The sequence below is a fragment of the Mandrillus leucophaeus genome, unplaced genomic scaffold (assembly GCF_000951045.1).
Source record: "Mandrillus leucophaeus isolate KB7577 unplaced genomic scaffold, Mleu.le_1.0 Scaffold149, whole genome shotgun sequence".
NCBI lineage: Eukaryota > Metazoa > Chordata > Mammalia > Primates > Cercopithecidae > Mandrillus > Mandrillus leucophaeus.
This window is the reverse complement of record NW_012101465.1, coordinates 3,368,058-3,388,840: the sequence shown is the minus strand read 5'-3', so window position 1 is coordinate 3,388,840 and position 20,783 is coordinate 3,368,058. Positions and strand designations below refer to the sequence as shown.

Below are 20,783 nucleotides of genomic sequence, written 5' to 3'. Positions count from 1 at the left end.
GATCAAATACCCACAGATCTGAATGGTGGGTACATGGGTGTCTGTAATATTGTTTTATATACCTTGAATGTGTGAAATGCCTTATACTTTAAACTTCTTTAAAAATTAAGTAAGTGACCTTCTTATAGGCATAGTGATTTGAGCCCTTGAAAGAAATCTTTACTTTCAGTTTTGAGCAGTCTAAGATAGTGTTTCTCAAAGTAAAGCATGTGTTAGAATCATCTAGAGGGTTTGTTGAAACAGTGTCTTGGCTTCCATTGCCAGAGTCTCGGATTCAGTAGGTCTGTAGTGGGGCCTGAGAATCTGCATTTTAACAAGTTCCCCAGTGATGCATGTTGCTTATCCAGAGACTACACTTTGAGAATCACTGGTCTGAAAGAATTTTTCATCAAGACAACTAGAGTTTTGTTGATTGCTCACTTTTTCCTTCATTAAACAAATGTCTGTTATATAAACGTCTCTATTCTAGCACTTGAACTGGGCCACTTATTGTGCATGGATGTATAAAGATGATCTGTCTATGGTGGAAAGGATACATGACTGTTCAATACAGTTGTGCAGGTTGGACACTGTGTAAATTGTGCCTACTGGAGTACTCCAGCTTAGCTAGATGTGGCAGTCAAAAGAATTACCAAAGAAACAAAGCAACGTGTGCACAACAGTATAATACATGCTATGATATAAATATGCATGATGTTCTTTGAGAGATCAATAGAACAGTGAAACCCAAAAATGAATTGGGGGCATGGAGTCAGGCAAGGCTTCCTGGAAGATAGGATACCTCAGTTGAGTCTACACAGGTGAAGAGAAGTTATCTGGCCAACAGTAAAGGTATAGGAGGACAGGCAGGGGAAGTAGAATATGCAAAGACATCAAATGTAATTTGTAAAAAGATGGTAGTAGATGGAGTTTAAGATCTCAGACTGGATCAGGTGCAGTGGCTTATGCCTGTAATCTCAGAACTTTGGGAGGCCAAGGTGGGAGGCTCTCTTGAGACCAGGAGTTTGAGACCACCCTAGGCAACATAGCAAGACCCCATCTCTACAAAATCAAAAAATTAGGGGGGCACGGTGGTGCATGCCTGTAGTCCCAGCTACATGGGAGGCTGAGGCGGAAGGATACCTTGAGCCCAGGAGTTGTAGGCTGCAGTGAGCCATGATCCTGCCACTGCACTCCAGCCTGAGTGACAGAGGGAGACCCTGTCTCAAAAAGAACAAAAAAAGAAGAAAGATTCATGCCGGCAGGACAAGAGAGTTGACCATCAGGAGTCAGATCATGAAAGTCTAAGGTGTTTGGATATTAATCTGATAGCAGTAGGGAACCATTTTAAAATTTTAAACAAAGTAATGGTTTGATCCAGTTTTATTTATTTATTTATTTTTTGAGACGGAGTCTCGCTCTGTCGCCCAGGCTTGAGTGCTGTGGCCGGATCTCAGCTCACTGCAAGCTCCGCCTCCCGGGTTCCCGCCATTCTCCTGCCTCAGCCTCCCGAGTAGCTGGGACTACAGGCGCCCGCCACCTCACCCTGCTAGTTTTTTGTATTTTTTTAAGTAGAAACGGGGTTTCACCGCGTTAGCCAGGATGGTCTCGATCTCCTGGCCTCGTGATCCGCCCGTCTCGGACTCCCAAAGTGCTGGGATTACAGGCTTGAGCCACCGCGCCCGGCCGATCCAGTTTTGTATTTTAGAAAGAGTCACATCACACACCAGGGCCTGTGGTGGGGTGGGGGCTGGGGGAGGGATAACATTAGGAGATATACCTAATGTAAATGACGAGTTAATGGGTGCAGCACACCAACATGGCACATGTATACATATGTAACAAACCTGTACCTTGTGCACATGTGCCCTAGAACTTAAAGTATAAAAAATAACTTAAGTAATTAATTGAAAAAAAAAAAGAAGAAGAAGAAGAAAGAGTCCTATAGGGCAAGGAAGACAGTCAGGTTGGAGGTGAAATTGGCCACAGTGGACCAGACCAGGTAAGCAGCTATTCATTAGCCTAAGTTTAAAATGGTGAGGGCTGCACCAGGGCAGTTCCAATGTGAATGGAGAACATGGATATATTCAAGAAATATTACAGAAGTAGAATTGACAAAGCATGGGGATTGACAGAATGTGGGAAGCAAGAGAGAAGCTATCAAGGATGAGTCCTGGGTTTGTGTCTCAAGCAGTGAGTGTAAGTAGGTGACATTCACTGAACTAGGAAGACAAGAGAAAGAGATCTAAGGGCCAGAATAGGGACTGGAGAAGGTGAGTTTGGGTTTGGACATTTGGAGTTTGAGGTATTTGTGGAATATTCATGTGGAGGCATCAGATGCTCACGGATATTTCCTGGGCTGCAGACTTCAGTTTGGATGATATCTAGGTATTAATCACTTGTCTTTATATATTAGTATAAATATTGCTGCGGTAAATATACTTATATATACATTTTGTCTTAACTTCTGATTATTTCCATAAGAAGTGTTTCTAAAATAAAGACGATTGATAAACATAGTAAAATTATGTTATAAGACGTTGTGTCATTTTATGCTTCCATTAGCATTGCGGAAGAATGTCTGCCTTCCTACAACCTCACCAACATTATTTAATCTTCACAAACTGGAAACCCCAATAGTGAGGTTGCTTTAATGTATGCTTTACTGATTATTTGTAAAGCTGGACATTTTTCATTTTTTGTTGTCCTTGATTAAAGGATTATTTGTTGATGTCATGCACCCATTTTCTATAGGATGTTGATTTTTTAAAATGATTTTTAAGAACTCTTTTTTTCTTTATTAAGGATATTATCTCTTTGTCCATCTCATGCATTGCAAATGTGTTGTTCTCATTTCTCATTTATCTTTGCTCTAGCAGTAGATAGCTGTTCCCTCTGCCTGGAACACTCTCAGATGTCCCACCAATATGCCTGTTGGGCTCACTCCCTCTCCTGTTGCAAGTCTTAATTTGAATTTTATCCTCTCATTGAAGTCCACTCTATTGGTCACTTCAGATCCCCAACAAGGACAGCTCTTGACAGTTCTGATCCCATAGCATCTTTCACCTTTTCACATAAAATATAGTTTATTTATTTTGTTGTTACTTTCTATCCACTAAAATGTAAGCTCCTTGAGAATAAGGACACAGGAGCCTTTGTCTGTTTTATTTACAGTTATATCCCAAGTACCTAGAATGGTGCCTGGCACATGGTAGGTGCTTAGTATCTATCAGTTAAGTGAATATTAATTGCTTTTGTGTGGTCATTTTTTGTCCTAGGGTTTCAAATTTTAACCCATGTAAATGTATCCTTTAGGATCTGATTCAAATGTCTGGTTTATTCCATTGTCTACTGATGAATGATTTAAACCCTTACCATTAGGATCTTCCAATACTCTTACAGCAACTCTTTGATTGAATTAGAAACAAAATTCAAATTTCTTAATTCCTAAATATATCCATTAGAAGTGGGAGAATGGGAGTGGCAGGGCCAGGAGGTCCCTGAGCATTTACTTGGATGAACAAAATAGTTCATCAAAAAATGTTCGTCTCTTTCACAAAATCGTCTAATTACCTACTTTATTCTAAACACAAGTTTTTGTAGTTGTTCATTCCTATGTTATGTTGACTTATTTTATGAGCACTCTCAATGGCAACCATATGAGAAGTCCACTCTAAACAATGGATAGCTTTGGCAGGGAGCAGTGGCTCACGCCTGTAATCTCATCACTTTGGGAGGCTGAGGCGGGCAGATCATGAGGTCAGGAGTTCGAGACCAGCCTGGCCAATATGGTGAAACCTTGCCTCTACTAAAAATTAAAAAATTAGCTGGGCGTGGTGGCATGCATCTGTAGTCCCAGCTATGCAGGAGGCTGAGGCAGAAGAATCACTTGAACCCAGGAGGTAGAGGTTGAAGTGGCCTGAGATTGCACCACTGCACTCCAGCCTGGGCAGCAGAGCGAGACTCTGTCTCAAAAAAAAAAAAAGAAAAAAAAGACTGGACAGCTTCTAGTGAAGAAACCATACCAAAGCCAAACAATTTCTGGTTTAGGAGTTTACTTAATAACAGAGGGAACAAGTATTTACTAGCTCCCTTTGGGAAAACACGTTGTCAAATAAATATTTACTAAGCTTTTCTCTATGCAAAATACCATGCTATGCCAGTGGGAGGTATGAAAAGTACAGCCAATTCCCTTAAGAAAGTTGTAACTGGCCAGGAGCGTTGACTCACACCTGTAATCCCAGCATTTTGGGAGGCTGAGGCAGGTGTATCACCTGAGGTCAGAAGTTTGAGACCAGCCTGGCCAACATGGTGAAACCCCTTCTCTACTAAAAATATGAAAATTAGCCAGGCCTGGTGGTGGGCACCTATAATCCCAGCTACTTGGGAGACTGAGGCAGGAGAATCACTTGAACCTGGGAGGCGGAGGTTGCAGTGAGCTGAGATTGCACCATTGCACTCCAGCCTGGGCCACAGAGTGAGACTTCATCTCAAAAAATAAAAAGAAAATTGTAACTAACTGTGGTGATGGAGGTGGGGGGAGATCAGGATACATATTCACAAAAAGGTGAACAATCATTCTTGTTATTCATTATTATTTGTATTTTGGCAACTGCAAATGAATGGGGCAGGTATCACAGATTCAAGATATTAAGAAGAGGAAAAGATGATGGTGGATTGCAGTGATCTGTGAATCCTTTACTGAGGGCATTAGAATTTGTATGAAACCTAGAAGAATAAGAGGAATTTGACTTTCATTAAAGAGGAGAAAGGGAGAGGCAGAGAGGGAAGGCTATCAGTCCTGAAACCCATTTTCAACACTTAGCAGGTTTTGTTCTCGTATTATTGTTTTCATTATTGAAGGCAATGGGTGGTATCATTTCTGGACTGTTCCTGTATTATGATTTATTACATGTTGGAAAATTTTTTATTTCTACCTCAAACATTTGGCACACTAACATACCTTTGAAATTGATGTTAATCAATGAGGAAAAACAGACAGGGATTGCTATATTTAGACTGATCATCAAAGACAATAGCAAGTGTTCTCCTTGCTTTTTTTAGACAGAGTCTCTCACTCTGTCACCCAGGTTGGAGTGCAGTGGCATCATCTCAATTCACTACAATCTCTGCCTCCTGGGTTCAAGCGATTCTCCTGCCTCAGTCTCCTGAGTAGCTGAGATTATAGGCAGGCACCACCACACCCAGCTAATTTTTGTATTTTTAATAGAGATGGGGTTTTGCCCTGTTGGCCAGGCTGATCTCAAACTTCTAACCTTAGGTGATCCATCCGCCTCAGCCTCCCAAAGTGCCTGGACTATAGGCATAAGCCACTGCAACCAGCCTCTCCTTGCTCTTTTAAAACCATTTGCAATTAATAGAGAGTGAACCAATTACTTTCTTTCAGTGCTGTTTTTCTTCCTTTGAGAGGAAGCATTTAATATGACAGGCATCATGCCAGCCATTAGTTATCAATGTTAACAGGGTCTGAGGCAGCAGTGATGAACTACCTATCTCACTTAATCTAGGGACCACCATGTAGTAATAAGCTTAACCTTTTTCCCCCCAGCAAATCTTTCATGAGAGTGATTAACAAATAATAATTTCATCTGATAGACTATGTATTTGACTTCTTTCTCTTCTGCTGCTGCTGCTTATTGTCTGTAAAATGCTAAAAGACAGAGAGCCAAATGCAAGAAGCAGGAATTTAGTACACAGTCTGAAGAGAGAGACCCTGACTACCTAGGAGCCTGCTGAAATTGTCGATTTTATTGGTTTCATTTTGATGTTCCCATTTAGTCCCAAATCCTATCATACATATTTTACAATTCTCATTTAATCCTAAATAGTATAATACATATTTTTCAGCAAAGATACAGCACTGAATCTGCTCATTGTAAGAGCATTTACCTACTTAATTTTCTGGCAATCAGGAATAAGAAACAAAGATTTGAGCATATCCCATTTAGCAACCAGCAGATTACATGGACCTTTAGTGTTCTCATTTAAGCTTGGCCTTGGTTCATTTACATCTTGGATGTGTGGACTACAATTACGGCCACGTTACTAAGTGACTTATGTTTTTATTTAATATGTTGTTAATGAAAAGTAGCTGTTTTCTCCATTAAAATTCAAAGAGAGTAGAAGTTGAAGGTAAAAAGTTGATGTGTATGCGGTTTTCTGTGAAAGATTAGATGCAGGACTGTGCAATAAAGTGATTGTGAGACTATTCCCACATATTGCTCAGCCATAGAAAATACAAGCTTCCGTAACAAGAAATGACTTTGAGTAGAAGGATCTAGATGAGCCATTGCCTTGATAATAACAATGGAAAAGAAAACAATTCACAATAGTATTCCTTTGCACCTGAGCAACTATACATTGAAGGAATCAGCTTTCAGTTCAGAAAGGAAATGCTGAAGAGAGATCGTAATGCCCCAAGATGTACAGACCCAGAGATGAAAGCTGCCGTCCAGGCAAAGAAAGGAGTTTCAGGAGTTCTTCTAAAAGACTTAGACACTTTAATTACCCTAGTGAGGGGCCATAAAACAGAGATGGGTGGTGGTCCTGGCCCAAAGCAAATACAATAAACTGTTTGTTATTTGGTGGATATAGATTATATTAAACAACAACAACAAAAAGATACTTAAATCATTTACTTGCTTTTCCCAGGAACTTTAAAACCATTACTGTTTTCTACCTTCATTCGAATCTTTGGAAACTATAGTTTTAATTTGAAAGAATAGAACAGTTTAAGCTTCTACTACGGGTTTATTTTCCTGGCTAAGTGACAAAGGGGACAAAGTGAAATGTATACCTGTATAATTGTTTCTCTCCAAATCCATTTTATAAAAGTTCATTTTTTCTCAAAATTTATCTCTAGTTTCTTTCATTATAAATTTACCTTAAAATATATTCATAATTCTAATTTGTACTGGACTTCTGAGATTATCTTATTTTTCTTGGCCTTATACTATAACCCAGTACTGTCCACTAAATATATAAAGTGAGCCACAAATCTAACTCACATATGTAATTTTAAATTTCCTAGTAACCACACTTTAAAAAAACACATGAAATTTATTTTAATAACCACATTTAAAAAAAAACAGGTGAAATTTATTTTAATACTACATTTTCTAACTCAATATATAAAATAGTATTCCAACAAGTAACCAGTAGAAAAATTATTAATGAGACATTCTGCATTCTCTTTTTCATGCTAAGTCTTCATAATCTAGAGTGTATTTTACACTTACAGCACATCTCATTTGAACTAGGCAAGTATGAAGTGTCTAGTAGCTATGCGTGGCTAGTGACTAGTGGCTACAGTGTTGAACAGCACAGAATTGATTCTAGGACAATCATTCCTAACATTTTGAACTCAAGGTTCTTTAGGGGAACCTTATGAAAGCTGTGGACCTTCCTCCCAGAAAAGAAAATTATATTAGCATACAATCCCCCATAAATTTTCAAGAAATTTATGAAATCTTAGAAGCCCATCTTAGACCCTTCTGAGGTAAAATCATCCCAAACTGCCATAATTTCATCCCCAGTCTCACATTTTTTTATAGTTGACCTTTTGGATTTACATAAATTATTTTAAAAGGAAGCTATATTATTTATATAAATGAAAAATGTGTCATTTATTAAAAGCAAAAGATAACTGTAAAAAATTAGTATTATTCTTTCAAAAATTCGTACACCTACCCCCTAAACTTATCTTTCATATCACTCTTCGGGATACACTGCCTAGGGATCTGCAAACCAGATGAAGAGGCCCTGCTCTTGGGCCTCCTCTGAATGGATACAGGAATGAAGTGGAATCTTCAGAGATGTTCTATTAGGTCATTATAGTAACACAGCTGGTTGTGTTACTTAAGCCTGCACAGTGAGATGGAGACTGGGGGTGTAAAACTGGGCAAAGTCATTCACTTTGATAAGGTTCATGGACTTCAGAATTATTTCTTTTCTTCTGCTGATTTTTCTTCCCTGGCTCTGTTTGCCAGAAGATACACCTGAAACTCTGTCCTCCCGGGGGAAAGGGTTGGTAAGAGAAAGAGACCGGGGTGGTGGCTTAAATGAGCTCTGCTCCAGGCCTTAAAGAGATGGCTCCTTCTATCATCTTTTCTGCTAGCTTCCTCCTTTCACAATCTAATTGGTGAGACCCAATGGACAGAGGAGAAGGGAAATAAGTGCCTGGCTGTTTGACCTTCCTGCCACATAGGCTTCAAGTCCAAGATTGCAAACGCAAATGCCAGCAAAGGTTGGGTGGGTAAGTTCAATGAGTCACTTCTTAAGGAACTGGAAATTTGGACCTTTGAGCAAAGTTCTCCCTCTTTTTTTGTCAAATGTTGACTAATTTGTTATTAATATTATATTTAACATTAGATATTTATTCTTGATATTTAATACTAGAAACACCAACCAGAAGACTGTGGATTCTAATTCAGGGTGGATTAGGCCATCAGGATGCCAATTAAGTCTTCTGCCAAAAACATCAGTGCTAGTTCTCAACTCAGAAACATGTTTATACATTTTGTTGGTATCACAGTGATGGAAGGGCTGGGATGCTACTGGCCTTTAGGACATTCAGAACAAGGACAGTCCTGCACCCAAACATTTGTCCTGCCCCAAATGCCATAATGTCCTTGTTGAGAAACACTGAAAGAGTAAAAGAAGGTCTGCAGGTCCTCATGTGATAATCCGGTTCAACTCTCATTAGGAGCCAAAGCCCTGTTTTGTAAAGAGAAGACAATACATTTTTCTGGAGCATCTCTTTCCTTTCTATTGGACAGGCCTGGCAGACACAGCAGACTTCAAGTATTTGAGATTTCTGATCATCTTTTAGTCACCTCACACTTCTGCAAATTTTTTTCTTTTTTTAATTTTCTCGCTTCTGGTTTTAGTATACTTACACTCTTCGGAGGGTTTTAGCATTATTCTTTTACAAAATGACTTTCAAAAAAGTGGCACCCAAAGCAATGACTTGACTGAAAGTGTATGACTGAGAAGGACCTCTGTTGCTAGACTCCCATAATAGAGAGTACAGCTGAGATGTCCACTCATCCCCAAAAGGGAGTGATGCTACAGGTGTGACATCCAGAGCAGTGGATGTCCCTGCCCTCAGTTGTTTGAATACACTGAGTTTGCCATAATGCTGTGCTCCACAACCATGCCAGCTCCATTGGAACACGTGTCAGCTTTTTCTCAGTGATGATCTTTTTCCCTGAACAAACAAGGGGGTATATGACCCATTCTCTGAATTTTATATGAGTGATGGGGTGTTTTGTCCCTTCTGCTCGTCTAGGGGATCTGTCCATCGAGTTTATGAAAACTGTTTAGTATGCTATAACATGCATGTGCTAAAGCATATAAGGCTCCACTTTTTTATGTAGTTGTATACCCAAGTAACTACCACTTAGAAGAACATACAAAACATTTCCAGCAACCCTGAAGGTTGCCCGTGCCCCTCTCTGTCACTGCCTGCCCCATACCAGGGTTACCACTTTTCTGAATTTCATCACCATTGATAAATGTTTTTATCTGTTATTGAGCTTCTTTTACATATTACATAATACACATTCTTTGTATTTGACATTTTTTGCTCAATATAACATTTGTAAGATTCATACTTGTTGTTACATATGTCAGTATTTTTTTTTATTGCAGAGTAGTATTGAGTACATGGATATACCACAGTATGTTTATTCATTTTCTTGTGTTACAGAAAACTGGGTTGTTTCCAGTTTGGGACTGTCTTTTGGTGGACATATGCATTTCTCTTGGATATAAATCTCAGGAAAGATTTGCTAGGCTATAGAGTAGATATATGTTTAATTTTATTAAAAACTTTCAATCAGCTTTCCGAAGTGGTTATAGAAATTTACAGTGCCCCCAACAGTGTAAGAGAGTTCAGTTGCTCCATATCTTCTACAATACTTGATAATGCTGGTCTTTTTAAATTTTAGTCATTATAGTGGGTATGTAATAGTCTCTCATTGTGGCTTTAAGATGCATACTCCTTTGCATTTTCACGTAATATAAGTGAGTCATAAACATTGAATGTCATGTAGAAGCTTTTAAATTATTGGTTCAGGCTACTGCATGTGCAATGGTTTTTAAGGAATTACTAACCCTTTTAAGGAATCCTAACTATTTCTCTTTCCAGAGAGAAGTGATGTATAATTGTACCATCATCTCAGCTTAGTCAGATGTGAAAATTCCTCAGCCACATCCCTAGTGTGGTATCCCTATGGCATGGCCTTGGTAAACAATGCACAGAGGAGGACCCAACATTGCTACCATAGGTATTTGGCAATGAATTTGCTTCTACATACACAGGGAATCCTGTCCAATAATATCCAGTGAGCATTTATTGAGCACATACTTTGTTCCAGGCACTGTGCTGGGCATTGAGAAAGCAACAGGGAGATAGACACAGTCCATGTCTCTTTTGAAAAACTCACTGTCTAATGAGGGGGTGGGAAAGTGAACATACAGTTGTCATGCGGTGTGATAAATGCTTTGCAAAATGTGCATGTATTTTCAGGGGGCTTGGAGCAAAGGTCCTTGAAGAGAGCAAGAAAAAGTCTTCCCAGGAAAAGTGGTCACCTGAGTGAGTGTTACAACGAGAAGGGGGGCATCCCAGGCAAGGCAGCTACCAAGCAAAGGTGTGAAGGTGAGCTTCTGCACAGGTTTCTCAAAGGTTGTTGGCACAGCTGGAGCATAAGGCACACGCAGGAGGCACTTGCAAAAGATATAACCAGGATGCATACAGGGCTCATCATGAAGGGTGTACTTAAGTGAAAATATATTTTGCAGAATTTCAACCCAGAGAATCTCCCTTTTGGTTTACCTGCAAACAAAAAGAATCAATACTTCCTTTTGACTGTCTCTGAACACTGAATTTTGGCTTCTACTCACTTTTTGAAGCTAAATTGTTTGAAGTTAGGCCCCTTCCTTCCTTCCTTCCTTCCTTCCTTCCTTCTTTCGTTCCTTCCTTCCTTCCTTCCTTCTCGTTCATTCGTTCGTTCATTCTTTTTTGAGACAAGGTAGAGTACCATCATAGCTCACTGCATCCCTGACTTCCTGAGGGTCGGGTGATCCTCCCCCCTCAGTCTCCCAGGTAGCTGGGACTCCAGGCACACACCACCATACCTGGCTAACTTTTTGCATTTTTAGTAGAGATGAGATTTTTGCCATGTTTCCCAGGCTGTTCTTGAACTACTGGGTTTAAGCAGTCTGCCCACCTTGGCCTCTCAAAATGCTAGGATTACAGGCATGAGCCACTGTACCTGGCTGAAGTTAGACTTCTATCTCTTTTTGTGAATACAGACATATTTTCTATTTAGTAGTTTAGAACCAATGTGAATTTTCCCATATATGATAGTCTAAGAATTGAATTATAGTTTCTTAACTAGGTTTTTGTTTTGTTGTGTTGTATTGTGTTTTGTATGCCTTCCAGACCCAACACCCTAGCCAGTGCTATGGCTCTGAGTGTGGCATAAGCCCACTTTTAGTCTTCTTATGGAATTGAGTAATGTTCTTGGTGTTAGCATCTCTCTTTTGATTGGAGGTGTAAGGCAGACACTTACATTTCTAATAAAAGATCTGCTTGTTGAAATTAAACCAGTCCTGATGGTGTCGGGAACCTTCTGCCCTGAGCACAACAGAGGCAGCCATGGGGTATCATAATTACCTCCATTATATTTAACAAACACTCAGGTAGCATGCACCTCTTTTGATTTTCCTTGCAGTATTCCAGCTACGTAGCAACTTGTTTACTTCTCACAAGCACCCTAGAGTTGGAAAGTTTCCACATATGGGGAAACTGAGGCACCAAGATATTAAATAACCTGCTTAAGCCACAGGTGGAATTTGAACTCACACGCTCATATTTGTAGACACCATACTATGTTGCTTCCTTTTACTTATAAAATATACAGGATAAACTCAAAGGAACAAAGTTCATTCAGCGAACCTTTGTTGAGCAACTGCCTGGTGGGTGAGTCAGTGACACCTTTGCCCCAGAAACTCTTAACCTATTTGGGGAGACAGATAGTAATAAATGTTTGTAATGCAATGTTAACCTGAGGAGGAAATTCACTAACTTTGACTGAGGAAGTTAGGGAAGGGCTTCTGCATGAAATACAGGCTCAGCCTTCATGGAAAGGAGTGAACAGACAGGGCAGTTCTGAGTCGTGATAAGGCAGAGCTTGTGTGGGAGGTGTCAAGTGTGCCAAGGGGTGGGAGATGCTTTCAGGTGTGCTGTGGAGACTGAAGTTAGGAATAGGACTGGTGGAAGGTGGTACTTGGGGCTGGGTGTGGGGGTCTTGTATGTGCGGCTGAAGAGTAGGACTTTAGCTTGTACCTGGTGGGAAGTCATTGAGGGTTATTAAGTAGAAGAGAGAGTTGATAAACCACCTTCTGGGGAGATCCGGTTTGGATAACATTGCCATAATTCAAGAGAGGATGTTAATTTGCAGTGTGGGTTATTTAGAATCTAGGAGCATCAGGTGAGTTGACAATTAAATGTAGAGTCTGAACTGTAGCATGTGGTGGGGGAGGAGAACAATGGTGAGCAAGAGAGAGAGAAGGAAGAAGAAAGGGGGGGAGTGTGAGCACAATGTCTTCTGAAAGGAAAAAAGGAAGGAAGGAACCAAGGGAGAAGGGAAAAGAGGGAGAAAAAAGGAAGGAAAGGATGGAAAGAGGAGAGAAAAGAATATGCCAGTATGTTTAAAAATATATTATGATGATGAAATGTTATTGGTATAATTGTCCTGTGGTTCAGGCTTTTAGAAGTATGTGCTCAGCCAAATTTTGTTTTGGTGGTTGACCGGCAGCTATTTTCATGACTCCGTAGTAGCCCGTTGAGATTACTTCTGTCTAAAGATACTTTGTCAGGTTTATGTAAGACTTCATTTAGGGGGCATTGCCTTGGCATGCAGGCAGCTTCCAGGCCTTACCCACCAGCAGAAACATGTTCTCTGAGGAGTGCAATAAAGCATTTTAAATTCATAGCTGGGCACCTCAGGAGCAAACAAGAGCTGCCACATGGAGCACTTTCAGAATAATGCTTTCCTAAAAAAAAAAAAAACAGAAGCAACAGAGATATTTGAAATTCATCCTCACAATTTTCAAGTCTGAATCATAATGGCTTCAAACCCAAGGACACTTTAAACATATGAGGATCATAAAACCTTACTTTAAGCCAAATTATCACTGCTCTCTGTGCCAGTTATAAGCAGCATAATTAGTGGAGTGAACTACTTCTCCCTGCAATTATTATTATCAGGCTGGTGTAAGTATATTGGAGTTGAGAAGGGAGTAAAGTTCTAATCGTAACAGGGTCTGTAGATGTGGATAAGGTAGCATGTCAGGTGTTAGCTGTCCAGGCAGCCTCCCGGTGCTATAGGAGTCTCATTTCACTAGGGGTTTAGGTTACCACAAGCTTTGCTCATCTTCCGGCTGCAATGCTGGCTCCTATAGCGGGCCGCGAGGCACGGTGTAGAATCCTGAGCCAGAGAGGGCAGCCTGGAGTAGTGAGCTGTTTGTCTGGGTGCGTTATGTGGCAAAATCCACACAGCCATGACGCCAGCCAAGCGTCAGTCACCACGGGCCTCTAAGGTGCATTTCAAGAACATATAATTGGGATAGCTTAGCCACGTAAGTGTGGGACGTGGCTTTGGGTCGCAGGCAGTTTATTTGTTTAGAATGCCTTCATTCTATCTGACTTGGAAGTAGAGAATGAGAAGCTCATGCTGAGGATGTAGCGATGTCCACAGGTCCTGAAAGCCCAGAGGACAGCAGGGTAAGTGTGAAACCACCCTGGTGATGCTCTGTGTATGAACATGGAAGGAGACTGTGTTGCAATTAATGTGTGGGTCAAGACATGTCCATCAGGGCATGGGCTTCCAATGGTCAACTTCTCTTAAAATTCTGATGTATCCTTCCTAAGGGTGGGATTACATAAGCGTACTTGTCCAGTAATTCTCATGTGTCCTGAATTGGAGTTAAAAGACAAAGAAAATATAATTCCTAAATTTCAAGCTTTTCTATTGGGGGCAGGGAGAGGAAGGAGGGTAATACAGCGATATGGATTATAATGCTGTGTTTTTTAAACTTTAAAAATGTTAAGGAGACTTGTTAAAGGAAGATAAATTAGCTTCCTATTCTGAAATAAGACCCTGCAGGAATATATGAATTGAGAAAACAATGTAATCCATTCCTAGTACCATGCTTTGAGAGACATTTGGTTTCCTCGAGTACCACACTTGAAAGGACAACTGGAATATGTTGGAAAGAATGGCTCTGTAGAGGCTGAGGGTTTGGGGTGTTCCATGTTATAAAGAAAGGCTGAAAGAATTGGGAGTGTGTGATCTAGAGAAGAAAGACTGCAGGAGTGATTACAGCTATTTTTAAGCATGAGAAGGACTGAAGCACAGAGCAAGGAAGAGACTTGTCCTGTATTTCTCTCAAGAAAAGAGTTTTATCCTTTGGGAAAGAGGGATACCTTGAGCTTTAGATGCACCAAGACCTGGATTTGGATGCAGACGTGCTTCTTCTAGCTGTGTGTCCTCGAACAAATCATTAAATCCTGCCAGATATCTGTGAAATGGAGATAAAAATCTGTCATTAGGTGATGGGGCTAGTTAAATGACAGCAGGTGTATAAAACGCCTATCTCAGTACTAGAGTAGATTATGAACAAAAATATACTTTTCTAAGTCCTTCTCAAAGGTCGTGAATTGAAAAGAAGAACAAGAAAAAGCCTAATTCCTGTCTCTGCGTAAGTTCTTCATGATTATGTTCCCTTTTTACTGTGAAGAATATTAGAGACAGCATTCTAGCTTTGTGTGGGAAGCTACAATAAATGTCTAACTCCAAATTTGCATCAGATTTATATTTCTGAAAAACTTTAAAAATGAACTGAAAGGTGATATTATGGTATCTTCAAGTTTTTTTTTTTAAAGCTTTTGAACCAAACTGTGAATGAACAGTGTAGAAAAGGAAATGTACTTGAAATATTTCAAAGTGTTTTCAGTGAGGAGAAACTTATCCTCAATTTCGATTTAATACAAGAGGAAATGAGGTTGCATTTTAAGGTAATACTTAATAATGGGAAAGAAAAGTAACTATATATCAAGTGAAAAGGGATAATATTAAATAATAATAGAGCATATAATAGACATTAAATGCCTTTCTTTAAGAACTAGAGAGAAACATATTTTTCAATGGCTTTTGGTAATGGGCTTTTTAAAATGTTCAATTGAGATATGAACTGGAGGATGTGAACATTTAGTCCCGTGGGTGGCAGGATATTCTTAGCAGCTTCAAGGATGTTTGCTGCATGGGAATTGTCTTTAATTCCCCAAGCAGCAAATCTGATGGAGCACTACATTCAAGGCATTGCTGGATGTGAAAGGGGTCCCTCACCTTCAAGGAATGTGAGCCAGGTTGAGGAGTTCAGCACATACTCCTGAAAAGATGAGTGGTGCAGGCAATGATGTCCCACGTAGTTGAGAGGAAAGAGAGAAGGCTGGAGATTGGAGTTGATGACAGCTCTCATGGAGGAAGTGAGGACTGAGCTGAGCCTTGAAAATCAGGAGTTGCTGTCTTCCCGTCTCAGTAAATGGCAGCACCATTCACCCAGGTATTTAATCCAGAAACCTAGAAATCATACTTGCTTCCTGTTTCTCTCACCCCCAAATCCAAACTCTCAGCAACTCCTACCTATTCTGCCTCCAAAATAGATCCTGAGTCTGCACACTCCCACCATCTCCATTTCTGTCCGCCTGGGTCAAGCCACCATCCTCCCTTTGAAATGTTTCAATGGTCTATTAACTGGTCTTTCTCTTTGGACTTTTGGATCATCCTCCAACCCATTTTCCACAAAGAAGCCAGAGTGATGAAGTCACCACTGTGATTTAAACTCTTTAAAGGTTTTCCATTAGACTAAAAATAAAATCTTCGCTCCTCCACATGGCCTACCAGGCCCTGTGTGATGTGGCCCAGACTCACAGATCTCACTCCCTCTTCTTCTCCCTCACTCACCATGGCTGAGCCACACTGACTTCCTATGATTCTTTGATCTAGGTAGATGTACAATGAAGAAAAAAAGAACGTGAAAATTATTGAAGGCTATGGAAGAAGATCAGTTCACAAAATTAGCAGGAGAGTTCAGTTTTCTGTAATGATTCTGCCACACAAATGTGGGCATATAAGTAGGAAGCATGGTTTGATTTCAAGGACCTCTGGGAAGGATCCTTTTGTATCTCAAAACTTATCTCTTTCACCAGCTTCATTACATTATTTGCCAGGATAATATACTTCATTAAATTCCCACCTATGAGGAAGTATGGTCAGTATTTACTCTGTGCCAGGTACAGTGCTAGGTACAAGAGCTATGATGATGAAAAAAATAAAAATAAAATAGATATGAGGACTCTACTTTCTTGCTGCTTTTCAGACTACTGGGGACCCAGACAATTACCACAGAAGATAATTACAACGAGGAGTTTTACAAGGTGCCATGAGAACACATGGGTGGGGCACCTAACTCTGACTTGAGAGGTCAGGGAAAGCTTCCCAAGGGAAGCACGTTTAACTGAGAATTGAAGTAGTGGGAAGTAGGGCAGAAGGCAAGGGCAAGCGTTCAAGTTTTCTTGGCAGGGGAAACAGTACATGCAAAAAGACAGTGTTAAGGGAAAACATGACACTTTCATGGAACCCAGAAAGGTTCAGGATGGTTACAACACAATAGCAAGATGGAGGAATTGGAGAGAAGAGGAGCAAGGCATGAGAAGTAATTGGTGGCCTGTGTGTACAAAGCCTCATAAGCCATTGCAAGGTCTTTGGACCTATTAGTAGTAAATGAGAGGTTTTAAGCAGTGAGATTACGTAAGTGTTGTAGACAGCTCAGTCTGGATAGAGTATGAAGAGGGGCTGAGGTTGGCAGGCCATTTGCAAGGCTGTTCTATAATCCAGGTGAGAAATAATGTTGGTATGAACCAACATTGAAGGAGCAAGGATGAAGAGTCCAGAAGAGAGATTTAAAAAGGGGAATTCACAACACTTGGAGATTAACTGGATGACATAGGGGTGGAGATGAAAAGAACAATAAGAATGATTCCTAAGTTTCCACCTCCCAGGGGACCATTTGCTAAGATACAGACTCAGGTGAAAAAAAGAGGCTTAGGGGAAGACAGGGAGATGTCACATCTGCTAGTGAAATGCCTTTCTTTTTTCTAGTGTAAGATCAGATTTCATTTCTTAAAAGAGAATGGGCTCTGGAAATTCTGAAAATAGATGGGATGGAAGAGTCTATGAAAGATGGAGAGGAGAGATGAGAGGGCATCATAGAGAACCGTCGAAATCCTCCTACTTTTGCTTAAGCCCTGGCCAAGATGTCAAGCAAGTTCTTCTTTCATTAATACACAGTATTTAAAAGAAATATTGCATCTTCTAGTTAACCGCAAAGCCTTTCCAACTCCGTTTTTCTGTCCTGCCTGGGATTTACATTTTCCTCGATCAGAATTCTATCTACTTTGGACAAAGTGGTTGTGGCCCCTTGAAGAATAAAAGTGTTTCCTCATTCCAGCTGGCTTCCCATCCCTCTTCAGCCATACACAGATCCTCATTTACATTTTGGATGAGTAAATGTCTAGGCTGTGTGGTGTTTTATAAGCTTAATAGACTTGTGAATGTGGGAGAGACAAACACAGAGAAAGATGACCATAGATATATGCTTGAGACACCACCCAATTAATGTCTGTGACATCATCCCACTTTAGCTGAAGGCTTCTGAAATGAGTAGCTCTTGTTTTACCTATTATTTAAACTCTCATTAAACAATGTCCTTCCATGAGAAAGAGAGTTCCTTTTTGAGCCGGATGTTTGAACAGCAGCACTATTGACATTTTGGACCAGATAATTATTTGTGGTGGGGAATGTCTTGTGCATTGTAGGGTATTTAACAGCATCTCTGGCCTCTACCTACTAGATGCCAGTAGAGAACCCCCCATACCCAATGGTGACAATCACTATGTCTCCAGACATTGCCAAATGTCCACTGAGAGATAAAATTGCCCGTCGTTGAGAATCATTGCTTTAGAGCAGTGATTCCCAAAATGTGGTGCTCAGACCAGGAGCATCAGCATCACCTAAAAACTTGTTAGAACTGCAAATTCTATGACCCCAAACCAGACCTACTGAGAAAGAAGCTCTAGGGGTGGGTCCCAGCAATCTATGTTTAAGGAGCCCTCCAGATAATTCTGATGCACACTGAAGTTTGAGAGTCACTGCTTTAGAGCAAATGAGTGGTCACTGAAGTTCTGGAAGAAGTAGTTGTTTATGTAAAGACAGGTTTGGAATAAAGGAAAGTCTTCTCTCTTCTGTTTTCCTTTCTCTTTTAAGAAAGGAAATCAAAGTACATCATTTTCTTTTTAAAAAGCAAAGGTTTTTGGTAAATCGTTTCCTATCATGGAAAATTCTTATAGATAGAAAATAATTTTAAAGTCACATGAAAAGTTTGTTACTCTGAACAGAATTCCTTTTTCCCATGTTCACAAAGATTAAACAGTAAGTAGTAGCATGATTGAATAATCACATTGACAAAGAGAGATTTTTAAATAAGCACATAGAGGAGCATTTTGTAAGTAGAATAGAATTGTGACACGGAGCTTCCAAGGTGATACATGGCTCCCATTTAGGGTAGCAAGCCCACTTGCCTGCCCCAGTACTCAATAGCTTTGGGGAAGCAAAGCCAGATGTCTGTGCAAAGCAATCCTTTTCTCTATGTTCTTTCTTAACTTTTCCACTTGTTTGTTTACTTACCCCTTTTCTACCCAACACAGCACTGAATAGGGGAATGGAGTTTTTTAATTTATTTAATCAGTGGTTTTATAATACATCTTACATATTTTACAAGTTCATATCAAAGTTCTATTTTTCAAGTGTATTTTCAAAATCTGTGCATTGCTGAACAATTTAGTAATGTCAGTATCTTCCTTGAAATGCTTAATGGATCCCTGAATATTAAATTAGATTCCAAAAATACTTCTATCAGAAAAGGAAATGATGCTCCAACTTAAATAATTATTTTTAGTTAAAAGCATAACAAAATAAGGAAAATGAACTTAGCAAGACATTATTAATTTATTCATTTTTATGTATTGATTTATTCAAAAGATATTTACTGAATATCAACTGTGTACCAGAAATAAGACAAATACAGTAGATATTTTATTACCTCGTGGAGCTTACATTTTTTCTGTAGGCTAAAGGGAAGGGGCGGAGAGAATAGACAGAAAACAACTCAATAGTTCAAATTTTGCATTGCACCCTGTTAGTGGGTTATGAGATCCAGTTAGTGGGATACAAACAGCTTTTGTGATTGCTCCTTTAATTAGCAAACTCACATATAGTAAAGAAACAAAACTTTATTCCGCTAGCACTTCTTAAGTGGGTTGTTTTCAAACTATTGTTGCAGTTATGTGTGTGTGTATGTGTGTGTGTGCATGAATCAATGTAAAACATTTCTCATTATGAGCTTATAAAATTTGAAAAATACTGGAATTTTTAAATACTTAAATAAATGAATCATTTTAAATTGTAATACGTATACAAAAAGGCCAAGGAAGTAAGGTAGAAAATAACAAAAATGTGAAGTACAAGGAGGTAGAACCCACTTTTGCTGTGTGGTCAGAGATGGCCTCTCTGATGAAGCAGTATTCCAGCTAGACCTGGCCAAAAAGCGGGAGCCAGAAGGAAGAGCTTTCCAGACAAAGGGAGCAGCAAGGGCAAAGGTTCTGTTTGGGGCCTGAGTTGCTTGGGTATGGCAGTTTAAATGGCAAAGAAAATAAACAGTTTATTTCTTTCCTTCCCAGGAAGGAAGATTCTAGAACTTTTGGTTGATAGAGGCACAAAAACAAAAGGGGAACATAAACCTATTCCGTAAATGAAGAAGAGTTTCACTTCAAAGGCATAGAAAATTTCCAATTCAAATAATTATAGAAAGAAAACATATTCAATTAAAATTGAGCAAATATTCATTGAGTTTATACCATGGGCAAAGCATTAATTATGGTATATTTAAAGATGAACACAAATTTTAAAATGTAAGTATAGAGTTCTAAGTACACATCTACACAAAAGACCAAAGATTACAATCTACCTATTAATAAAACAATTTTCCATTCTCCTGTTTAACAAGGCAGTTTTTCACATGCCTCAAATTTACTTTTGTCTATTTGTCTTTATAACAAAGATTTCATTCACTCCAGAATGATTTATGCCTATTTAGCTACCTACTGTACTTTATATTTCAAAAAAGAGGGATGTTGTGTATCCACCAGCGATTTTACATAGTAGGACCTCAAACAAGGCTTGGCAAAGACACTTAAAATTTTCATAACACCCTAACCTTTACGAATTCTTTCATAAAATTCCAAATTTTAAAGCCTGCATTTTGGTAGTAGTTATGCCTATGTTTCTAATAAACTAACCATTATTGTTATTCATAATATCATTATTTTAGTACATTCTAACTCCTTGCTATCTCCCTTAGTAAGTTCAACTGTCTAGAACTTCTTTTGTTTTAATTTTTATTTTTTTATTTTTTTTCTTTTCCTCCAACTTTTATTTTAAGTTCCAGGGTACATGTGTGGGAAGTGCAGGTTTGTTACATAGGTAAACATGTGCCATGGTGGCTCTTATTTTACAGTCCTACCTAACATCCCTTCCCCTACCTTTCTGACAACTTACAGCCTGCTCTTCTTCAAAACTCAACCTCTCACTTTCTTT

General features: G+C 39.4%; 1 protein-coding gene across 4 annotated transcripts in view; it reads left to right on the top strand.

The window, feature by feature from the left end:
* The window catches only part of THRB (thyroid hormone receptor, beta), a 366,193-nt gene that overhangs the window by 164,231 nt on the left and 181,179 nt on the right, over positions 1 to 20,783 (top strand). For 2 of the 4 annotated variants that reach the window (XM_011974801.1, XM_011974800.1), the window contains exon 3: positions 10,532 to 10,660. The exons of the other annotated variants lie outside the window; for them this stretch is intronic. The gene's annotated coding sequence lies outside the window, so the exon portion shown is untranslated. The remainder of the gene's footprint in view (positions 1 to 10,531; positions 10,661 to 20,783) is intronic. 4 annotated transcript variants of the gene reach the window in all.